Raw genomic sequence first — 12,571 nt, forward strand, 5'->3', positions numbered from 1 at the left:
TAACAATCAAAAAATGCAATTTGGAGACAGAAAAAACAATAGAGAAAATAAATAATGCCAATAGCTGATGCACTGAAAAAAGTTAATGAAATTGAAAAATATCTAGCCAGACCTTTAAAAATAAGAGAGAAAGGGAAGGAGGGAAAAGAGGAGAGAGAGAGAGAGAGAGAGAGAGAGAGAAAGAGAGAGAGAGAGAGAGAGATTACCAATACAAGGATAAAAAAGAGACCTCATCACTACTCTAGATAAAATTTAAAATAATAAGGATATATTAAGAACTTTATATCTCTAAATTCAACAACTTAAATATAATTTTCTACAAAATCACCTATTAAAGGCTACTAAAGAAATGTACATTTTGAATATTTGTACATCTGTTAAAGACACTGAATTCATAATTTAAAACTTCTTAATAACAAAAACAAAAAGTTCCAAGTCTAGATGGTTTCACTGACAAATTCTACAAAATATTTAAGGAAGAAATATTCCCAATGCTACATATACTCCTTGAGAAAACAAGTGGAGTTAGCACGTCTAAATCATCTACAGAGACCAATAATATCTTAACACCAAAACTAGATACCGAAATTATAAGAAAAGAAAAATGCCGACCAATAGCTTTTATAAACATGGATGAAAATTCCTCAATAAATATTAGCAAATTAACCCCAGCTATGTATAAAAACAGCAATACATTAGGACACAACTTATCCGTGGAATGCAAGGCTTGTTTGACAATAAAAAAACAATGTGAGTTACTGTATCTATAGTATATCTATATATAAAGAAGAAGAAAAAACATATGATTATCTCAGTAAATGCCAAAAAAGCACATTACTAAATCCTTCATGTATGCATGGTAAAAGCTCTCAGCAAACTGAGAGTAGAAGGAAATTTCCTTATCCCGATAATGAACATCTATACAGACTTACAGATAATATGACCATTAATAAAAACCTTTTCACTATGCTTTTCACCTAAGATTGGGGGACATGTTTGCTCTCAGCACTCCTATTCAACATTATACTGGAGGTCCCAACCAGTGCAATAAGAGAAGAAAAAGAAATAACATGAATATAGATTGGAAAGGAAGAAATAAAAATTGTTCTATTCATATAAGATATAATTATCATGGAGAAAATCCCATGAAATCTTTCTCTAAAGCTACTGAAAGTAATAAGTGAGCTTAGTATGTTTGCAAGGTGCAATGTCACTACATATAAATCAATTGTATGTGTATATTCTAGTAATGGACACTTAGTTTTTTAAAATTATCATCCACATTACCACAAAAAATGAAATACTTAAATATAAATCTAATAAAATATGTGCAAAATACTAGAAACTACAAAACATTGATGAAAGAAATCACAGAAGACCTAAAGTTGAGAAATGCACCATGTAAATGGAAAAAAAAGAAAGCTCAATGTTGTTAAAATGTCAATTATCCCAAATTGAGCTACAAACTAAAGGAAACCACAAAACAAAATTTCAGTAGAAAATGTGATAACAATCAATAAGCTTATTTTAAAACTCATATGAAAACGCAAGGAACTAAAATAGCCAAAATGATTTTAACGATGAACAATGTTGAAGACAATGTTTACACAATTTAAGACACAAAGATGCCCTAATTATGACAGTTGGTATTTTTGAAAGGGTAGACAAGCAGATAAATAGAACTGAATAGAGAGCCTATAAAAAGATCTACGCATATGTGGTCAATTGGTATTAAACAAATTGAAAACATTATAAAAAATAATCTTTTCAAAAAATGGTGATGGAAAAGTTCTACGTAATTATTAAAACAAATCTTGAACCACACCTCACACTATATACAACAATTAATTCAAAGCAGATTACAGACTTAAATGTAAAACTTAAAACAATAACACTTCTAAAAGAAAACAGATAATATATTTTTGATTTCTCTGACATATATCAAAAACATTATTTAGAAGAGAAAAAATGTTAAATGGTCAAAATTTAAATCTTTTTCCCTTTGAAATACATTGTTAACAGAATAAAAAATGGCAGAGACTAAGCAAAAATATCTGCCAAATATGCAAGTCTTGTATCCAGAATATATGAATAACTCCAATTCAATACTATGAGACAAACATTCCAATTACAAAATGTGCAAAGGTTTTGAACACTTTGAAAGAAGATAAATGGATGTCAAATAATTACCCAAAAATATTTTCATTTAAATTTGCATTAAGGATATGCAAATTTAAAAACAAAATATTGTACACTTTATGTAATGGCAAAAAATAATTGACACTATCAAGTGCTGCAAATGTTGACAAGAAACAGGTAGAGCAACCGGAACTCTCATACATTGCTGGTGTGAAGGCAAAATGGTACAGCTACTTTGCAAACAGTTTGGCAATTTTTTTTAATAAAGCTAAACACACACTTACCATATGACCCAGCAGTCCTACTCTTAAATATTTTCCCAAGACAAAAACTTACATTTACTAAAAAACCTGTATGATAGTTCTCTTGGCATTATGCATCTTGTCAAAAGCTGCAAACACTGAAACTATCTTTCAATTAGTGAATAAGCTGTTGTATATCCATGCAAAGGAATGCTACTCAGCATTAAAATGAGCAAACTACTGATACACAACTTCATAGATGAAGCTCAAATTGATTGTGTTTATATAACATTGCAAAAAAAGGTAGAACTACAGGGATAGAAAACAGAGCAATGTGGAGAGGGGCCGGGAGTGGAGAGAGGGGTTGTCTGCAAAGGGGTGCAAAAAATGTTTGTCTGTTTGAATTCATGTATCTGTAACATTCTTGTTTTCAACAAATTAAACTGTATTGTATTAAGCAATCATACAAAACAGTGTGTCCCTGGCTCATGAAAATAAGCATAAATTTCATTTTGAAGATACCTATACCTCTGTATGTATTGTACAGATGGCATTGCTTGAATTAGGAAGAAAGCCTAGAATGCGTGTTAGTTTTCTGCTAAATGTCTATGAATATCTATGGATGAGAAGTAGGAGGTGAAGTAGGAGTGAAGGGGAAGGAGGTAAGTGAGAAAATGAGAACTTCTATCCTTTTTCACTCCATCTGCCAGACCTTTTTTAAAAAACAAAATAATACATTTATCTTTTTGTCATTTGTAACTATTTTAGTTAGGATGGACCCAAGAATTTCTTTTAAATTATTTTTAAAGCAAAAAGTAAAGCCAGGATTTACAGTTCATAAAGGTGTTAAAGTATCACAGATATAAAAAAATTAATTGTCCTATTTTAGTATCCGATGATTTCATTTTTTTATAGTTCATCAGAGTCAGAACTTACAGTCAAGCAGTCTTTACAAAAACTATCATTAATTCATCTCCCTTTATACAACCAGGAAGCATTCCTTACTCTTTCCTTGAAAAATATACTTATGGAAGGAAACTTCTAGACTGAAAACAGTGCATCCTAGATGGTTCAGAGACTAGTCTGGATCACAGTGATCCTAAAAATACTGAAAGATCGATTCATGTTCCTTTCATTTAGTGATCTAGATGATGACATAGAAAATGCATGTGGTTGATTCAAAGTTGACTTCAAGATTCCATAGTGATGAGATAGAAGGAAAAGAAATAGTAAAATGTATTTAAACTGAAAAATTAGGAAAGCAGCCAAGACAAACATAGCGAAAGACATGACAGTAAAGCAAAGGATAGATGAACTCTGAAGATAATTCAATCATCAAACAAATATTTGTTCCATTTATCTCTGTAAACAATTTACAATACATTATTCTATGTATTTCAAAATTACAGTTTCGAAGCATGTATAAAACTTACAAATGAAAATACAACAAAGTGGATCCTTATTGTAGATATATAGTGATGAGAGGGAAGCTTTACACATCCTTAGATCTCTTTATCAAAACAAGAATGCACTGATGATGGGAAAGAAAGAGAGCAAAGAAATCCATGTGTTTTCTTCTGGTTTAAAGATAGGAACATTACGATTCCTGAACTTTGCTTTTAGTTGTGAGTTTGCCAATACCTAGTGCTTTAATCTTCGATGAGATAATCTAGGACTCCATTTAATCTTCTGCAATATTAAAGGGAAAGACAAAATGATCTTTAATGTCCTTATTGAATTTCACGCTATGTATGTTCTTTTTAATCCAATACTCAATCAATGTTCATTGTGGATGTGATGGTGCCCATCAATACAATCTTTTGTGTCCGTGCTGCAGTAGTCCCATTTCAGTGGCTGTCATAACCAACAATGTGGTCCTATCACAACTGTGCCAGCCCAGACCCAATTATTCAAAAGAACCTTTGAAGGATACAAGGATGAGTGTGTACTTGTCACTGGCAATGAAAGTGGATCCTGGCAAAAAAAAATAAAAATAATAAAAATAAATAAAAAATAAATAAATAAATAAATACATACATACATACATACATAAAATTCCTGCTGCTTGACAGGAACAAAATCCCCAGGAAAGAGGTTATGTTTGTTTTGTTTCAAATTTTCCTTTTCAAAATCAAACTTTATTTTTAGGTAAATGCAAATTTGCATGCTGTTGTAAAAAAAAATTCGGAAATCCTATGCATTGTTTACAGAAATGATAACATCTTGCAAAACTATACCACACTGTAACAACCATGATATTGACGTTCAGAGTCCAGGTACAGACATTGCCATCTATGGAAGGATCTGTTGTGTTGCTCTTTTATAGCCAACTACCTCCCAGCCATCCCTGATCCTGGAAACCACTAATCTATACTCCATTTCTAGATTTTGTCATTTCAAAAATGTAATGTGAGTTGAATCATTCACTATATAATCTTTTTGAAATGGCTTTTTTCATTTATTATATTTCTCTGAGGCTTATCCAAATTATTACATGTGTCAATAATTCCTTTCTTTTTAATGACAAGTAGTGTTCCATGGTATACATGCATGACAGTCTGTTTAACCATTCATTTATGGAATGACATTTGGAATGTTTCCAGTTTATGAGGGTTATGAATCAAAAGCTATTTTGAATCTTTCTGTAGAAATTTTTCAGTGACTATGAATCTTTACTTTTCTGGGATAAATGCTCCAATGTGAAATTGCTGGCTTACCAGATAAGTGCATATTTAGTTTTATAAGAAAATGACAAGCCATTTTCCAGAATGGCTGTATGGTTTTACATTCTTATCAGCAATGTGTCAGTGGTCCAGCTTCTCTGCATCCTTGCCAGCATTTGATGTTTGCCCTATTTTTTAAATGTTATCCATTCTAATAAGTGTATGGTGATAGCTCATTGTGGCTTAAATTTGCATTTTCCTGATAGCTAATAAAATTGATCATCTTTCCAGATGCTATTTGCCATCTGTAAAAATCTTTTGGAGGATACATTCCCACCGCATTTCTCATTTTCAAGATTGTTTTAACTATTCTAGGATCTGTACTTTTCCATATAAATTTCATAATCAGCTTGTCTGATTTTGGAATTTTGATATAATTGCATCAAATCTTAGATCAATTTAAGGAGAATCGACATTGTCACTATGTTTAGTCTTCCAGCTTATGAACATAGTATGTCTTTCCATTTATTTAGGTATTTTTTTAATTTCTTTCATTAGTATTTTGTTGTATTTAAAATGCAGATTTTGTACTTCTTTTGTTTTGTGTATGCCTAAATATTTTGTTATCTTTGAAGGAATTTTAAATGGTATTGTGTTTTCAATTTCAGTTTTCACATGTTCACTCTATATAAAGAAATGTAATTGATTTTTGTGTGTCAATAGCGTATCCTGTGACCTTGCTGGACTCACTTATTAGTTCTAGGAGAATTGTTTTTGGAGATTCATCGAAATTTTCTGCATCGATCATGCCACCTGAAAATAGGAAAAGTTTTATTTCTTCTTTCCCAGTTTTTTTTTTTCCTTCTCTCTCCTTTCTTGTCTTAATGGGCTTTTTAGAATTTCTAGTACTATGTTTAATAAGAGTGATGAAAATTAAAATTGTTTTTATTTCTAATCTTAGTGAAAAAGCTTCAATCTTTTAAGAATGATGCTACTGTAAGGTGCTTTAGGAACTCTGTAAATTTGTTCCTAAGTTGCTGAGAATTTTTTACCATAGATTTTGTCAAATGTTCTTCTGTGTTTATTTATATGATTAACTTTTGTTCAGTGTCTGTTGATCTTGTGGATTATACTGATTGATTTTTAAATGTTGAACCATGTAATGTTTGATAGAACTCTTCAGAGAAATCACCTGGGTCTGAAGATTTCTTTTGAAGAAGTATTTTAATTACAAGTTGAATTTCCTTAATAGTTTTGGGGCTGTCCAAATCTTTTTCATATTTGGTGAGCTGTGGAGTTTGTGCCTTTTGAGGAGTTGTTCCATTTTACGAAAGTTGTCAAATGTCTATGTCCTGAGTAATTGGTAGTATTCTCTTATCTTTTTGATATATGCCTGTGCTGATACTTCCTTCTGATATTAGTAATTGTGTTTTCTTTCTTTTTTCTTTGTCAGTTTTGCTAGAGGCTTGTGAATTTTGTTGATTTTTAAAGAACCAGCTTTTAGTTTTATCGATTTACTTTACTGTTTCATATTTTCAAATGCACCGATTTATGTAATTATTTTTATTATTTTCTCCCTTATACTTGCATTGGGTTTACTTTGCTTATTTTTCTAGTTTCTTGAGCTAGAAACTTAGATGATTGATTGGTGTGACCTGTCCTTTTTTCTAATAAAAGCAAGTAGTACTATACATTTTCCTTTCAGCCTCGCTTTAGCTGTACCCACATATGTTGAAATGTAATATTTCCATTTTATTTAGTTTTATGTTTTCATTTTTATCTCCCTTGGGACTTTTTCTCTTTGGCTCATGTATTATTTACAAATATGTTGTTCAATTTTTAAGTGTTTAGTGTTTTGTTCCTTTTTATGTTATTGATTTCTAATCTGATTCAGATATAACCATAGGACACGCTCCATACAATGTATGATTTCATATTTTTTAAATTTATGTGGTTCTATTTATTTCCAAGGCTATGAGTTATCTTAGTGAGTATTTACATGGGCACTTGAAAAATATATATAGTTGACCCTTGAACAATGCAGGGTTCAGAGGCATCAACACCCCATTCAGTAGAAAATTCATGTGAAATTTTGAGTCCACAAAAACTTTACTCTCAGTCTACTGTTGATTAATACAGTCAATTAACAAATATTGTATATGTCATATATATTATATACTATATTCTTTTAATAAAGTAAGCTAGAGAAAAATATTAAAAATCATAAGGGAGAGAAAATCTATTTACTACTCATTAAGGGGAAGTGGATTATCATAAAGGTATTTATCCTCATCTTCATATGGGGTAGACTGAGGAGGAGGAGGGGCTGGTCTCGCTGTCTCAGGGGTGGCAGAGACAGAAGAGATGGAGCAAATAGAAAGAGAAGCAGGCGAGGCAAGCACACTCAGTGTAACTTTTAATCCACACATCAGTGGACCCACACAGTTCAAACCTGTGTTGCTGGTCAACTGTATGCTCTGCTGCTGTTAGGAGGAGTGTTCTATATATGTAATTAGATCCTTTTGGCTGAATGTGTTGTTTAGTTCTACATCTTTACTGTTCAATGTTTATCTTAATTGATGTCAGTGGCTTGTAGAAGCCTCCGCCCATCATTGTAGATGTGTTTATTGTTCCTTTCAGCCCTCGGTATTTGCTTCTTACATTTTGAGGCTTTGTTGTTTGGCACCTACACATTCAGGATCCACATAGATGTATCTTTTTATGTTTCATGTAATGTACCTCTTTGTCTCTAGTACTTTTTGTTTCACACTGAAATCTATTGTTTGATATTAACATAACCGCTTTTATGTTTTTTGTTTAAAGTATCCATGGTGCAATGATTATTTTCAGCTATCTATTTAACTGGGCCGTGGGATGACCATACATTTTGGACAAGTTTATTCTGGATGTTTCTGTGAGACTGCGTCTAAATGAGATTAACAGTTGAATCAGTAGATCAAGTAAAGCAGACTGTCTTCCCTGAAGTAGTTGGGCCTTATTCAATCAGTTGGAAATTTTAAAAGAACCAAAAGCTGGACCCTCCCACAAGTAAGAAGAAACTCCTCCTGCCTGACTGCTTTATTCTAGGACTTGAGTTTTTTCCCCTTGTCAGACTCAAACTGGATCTCAAGCCTGCTAGTATTTGGACTGGAACTATCATCAGGTCTCTTAGGTCTCAGGCTTTCAGACTTGAGCTGGAATACACCATTGGCTCTCCTCGGTCTTCAGCTCACCAACTGCAGATTTTGGAATGTGTCCGCCTCCATCATCACTTGAGCCAATATACATACCTATGTTATTTGTTCTGTTTCTCTGGAGAACCCTGAATAATACACGTCATATCTTTTTTTATTCTTTTACTCTATTCTTTTACTCAACATAACCATGTCATTGTATTTGAAACAATATACTGTTGCATCATTTTTTTATGCACTCAATCTCTGTCTTTTAATTGGTGTATTTATCCCATTCACACTGACATGGTTTGGATTTTTGTCCCATCCAAATCTCACATCAAATTGTAACACCCAGTGTTAGTGGAGGGGCCTGTTGGGAGGTGATCAGATCAGGGAGGTGGATTTCCCCCTTGCTGTTCTCATGATAGTGAGTGAATTCTCACGAGATCTGTCTGTTTAAAAGTATGTACCACCCCCGCTTCTATCTTTCTTTTTCTCTGGCCATGTAAAACATGCCTTTTTCCTCTTTGCCTTCTGCCTTGATTGCAGGAGCCACTGGCCAATTAAACCTCTTTTTCTTTATAAATTACTCAGTCTCAGGTAGCTCTTTACAGTACTGTGAGAACAGACTGATACACATACACAAAGAGTAATTATTGATGTGTTATGGTTTTAGTTTGCCATTTTATTTGTTTTCTGTTGGTTTTAGTTTGCCATTTTATTTGTTTTCTGTTGGTAGCCTCTTTGTTTCTCTTTTCTTGCCTTTATGTTGTTTATTTGAACATTTAATTAATTCAATCTTCATTTATTTATAATGATTTTATGTATATCTCTTTGGAGAGTTTTTGTAGAGATTATTAATTATCACCCTATATTTATATCTATGTATATACACACCATACACACACACAGAGAAAGAGAGAGACAGAGCCAGGTACGAACATTTCAGACTTTGAGCGAGGCATAGAAAGCTTACTTCCATTTAAGTCCCTGTACTCTATACTATGTTTAAATATAATTATCTTAAGTATTTCATCTACAGTCATTGAGAACCACATCAGTTAACATTATAACTTTTACGTCAACCATAAAATATGATTTAAAAACTCAAAGACATTCTTGTATATTTATTTCTATTTTTATACATGCTAATTTTATTATTTTCTTTCTGAAGTTACATGATTTATTCTGTTATGATTTTTTTTAGCCATTCTTTACAGGTAGGTTGACCAGCAACAAACTCTCTTAGTTTTTTTCATCTAATAATGTTTATTTTTATTTTATTCCTGAAGTAATATACTTTAGCCAGATACAGAATTCACAATTGACTCTCCTTGTCCTTCAGGACTTGAAAAATGTGCCATTTTCTTCTGGCATCCAAATTTCAAATGAATTTACTGACATTTGAATTGGCATACCCATATAGGTCATATGTTTTTTTCTCTGACTGCTTCTAAGATTTTCTTTTTGCCTTTAATTTTCAGCATCTTAATGATGATGTCTTTTTATGTGATTCTTTGGGTATATCCACTGTGGTGTATTTGCCTCTTGAATCAATTAGTTTATGTCTTCAAATTTGGGAAAATTATAGCCATTACTTTTTAGGATGAAGTTTTTCAATCTCATTCTTTTTTCTCTCCTTCTGGGTCTCTGAGAATACAAAAGGTTAGCTTTTTCATTATAGTACTTCAGGCACTTGATACTTTGTAGTTATTTTTTTCAGCTTTTTTTCTACTGTTTAAATTGGGCAAATTCTATTCATCTGTTCTTATGTTCACTGATTCCATCTTCTGTCATCTCTCCACCTTATGTTAAAATCATTCAGTGAGCTTTTTGTTTGTTTATTTTGTTTTGGTGATTGAATTTTTCAGTTCTATACTTTCCATCTGGATCTTCCTTTTAGTTTTTATTTCTTTGCTGAGATTTCCTACTTTTCAAATTGTTTCAGGAGAAGTCATAATTGCTTATAAAATAATGTTTATAATGGTGGCTTTAAAATCATTTTCAGATAATCTCAACATCTAATTCATCTCAGTGTTATTTTTGTTGAGCTGCCTTTTCTTGATCATGTTGTGATCTTCCTGGTTCTTGGTATTATGAGTGATTGTCGTATTATATATTTCACATTTGGGGCATCACATTAAGATACTCTGTATTCTATTTAATCAATTTTTAAGAGATGATCTTATTAAAGTGTATCCTCAGGGCCCACTGGGGCAGCCCTACTCAGGAATATTGCAGCCAATACCCTCAGCTCACAGCACCAGGATCAGTGGTTGCCAAGAAGCACACATGGAGGAGGTAGCTGTCTATCTCAAATTATCCATTTACCTGGCTGCAACCAACCACCAAAAACACTGGCCTCATCTTCATCTCTACTTTCCACATCTCATGTCAGTTCCCTTCATTGGTTAATCCTAACACTGTTCATAGCTCATGGGTGTCTCATTTGTATCACCAGGAGTCAGGTTCTCTCTTCTCTAACAAAGGTGCAAACATGTAAAATTCTTTTTTTAATTGTTATTTATTTATTTATTTATTCATTTGAGAACAGAGTCTCGCTCTGTTGCCCAGGCTGGAGTGCAGTGGCACAATCTTGGCTCACTGCAACCTCTGCCTCCCGGATTCAAGCAATTCTTCTGCCTCAGCCTCCCGAGTAGCTGGGATCACAGGTGCCTGCCACCACGCCTGGTTAATTTTTGTGTTTTAGTAGAGACAGGGTTTTACCATCTTGGTCAGGCTGGTCTTGAACTCCTGACCTTGTGATACACCAACTTCGGCCTCCCAAAGTGCTGGGATTACAGGCATGAGCCACTGCGCCCGGCCACAAACATGTGAAATTATTATGCGTGTGACACTAATCAGCTGCCCAAGACCACCCCATTCCCACCTGTTTTTTTTTTTAAATAATTTACATGACCGGGTGGAAATACAGTGGCCCAAATGCATTAATGCTGAACTCTCCTGGGGAAAATTTACCAAGACCATGTGTCTATAGATGAAAGAGGTGTTGTCACAGACAGATGAACAAGCCTCCTTCCTCGCCTGTGGGGGCAAGGCTGTCTGGTGCCCTTATGCTACCGTGCTCAATGCAGTGAAAGAAGCCTGGACTCATATTAGCCCAGGCATGTTTACAGAAACTCGGCTTTTCCTGGCACACCACCAAAATGCAATTATGATTCAAACAACAAAATAATTTTCATATTCCCAATAAGATGTCATGATATCCACTTTATTGCTATTCTATTTATGCTTTTCAACTCAAAATTTATCAGTACTATTTTGGAACAAGATATTATTTTTATAGTTTGCATGATCATTATATTATTGCTGGAAATTATATTTCATGATGCTATCTAGTTTATTAAGATTCTCTATGGGTCATTATCCTCAGACTGTTTGCATTGTTTCTACATTCCCAATTATTTTCCTTTAAAGTATCTAGAAAAACATCCATATAGATAAAAGAATGAAGAGTTTGGGGACAAATATTGTGTTAAAATGATAACGTTTGAGGGTAATCTTTCTAATTTAAAAAATCATTTTTTTTCATTTTTTTTTAAAGAAAATAAAGAGATGTGTACTATACTCACATTACATGAGAAAGGGCAAAAAACATAGCAGTTCAAAAACAAAGAAATGTCCTGTCATTAAGCTTCCTAATCGTGTGTTGCTTGTTTTTCCCAAAAGCACTGCTAGTTGGAAAAGGCATTTCCACACACAGTGATCCAAGCAAGAACAGTTTTCCCTTTTAAGAATTTGTACATCAGCACAGATTATCCCGCCTAGACAAGTTCTGCTCAATTTGTCAATGATCTCAAACAGAAAACTAATACATTGGATTAGAAAAGCAAGAAATAATGATATCTTCCCCTTCTGAGTTTGGAGCCAATTGAAATAGTAAAACAAAAAAAGACATCTTGAGGTCAAAACATTAGGTTATTACTGCTGAATATACTATTTAAGAAGAGTGTGTCTTTGTATCTTCAAACCATTAGGCTTAAACGTATGTATTCAATCATAGGCACAGACAGACAGAGAAACATAGACCTTTGCTGCAGAATAAAGGAGCACAGAATAGCTTGGCTTTGAGAAAGAGGGAGCCTGAGAAGGTCTTGAACAAAGGAAGCTACTTCTCAACTCACCAATCAGATAAATCCTCTTCCTCTATTAAAACAGTCAACAGGCCGGGGGTGGTGGCTCACGCCTGTAATCCCGGCACTTTGGGAGGCCGAGGTGGGCAGATCACCTGAGGTCAGAAGTTCGAGATCAAGCTGGTCAACATGGTGAAACCCCGTCTCTAATAAAGATACAAAAATCAGCCGGGCATGGTGGCACGTGCCTGTAAACC

The sequence above is a fragment of the Mandrillus leucophaeus genome, unplaced genomic scaffold, assembly GCF_000951045.1.
Source record: "Mandrillus leucophaeus isolate KB7577 unplaced genomic scaffold, Mleu.le_1.0 Scaffold391, whole genome shotgun sequence".
NCBI lineage: Eukaryota > Metazoa > Chordata > Mammalia > Primates > Cercopithecidae > Mandrillus > Mandrillus leucophaeus.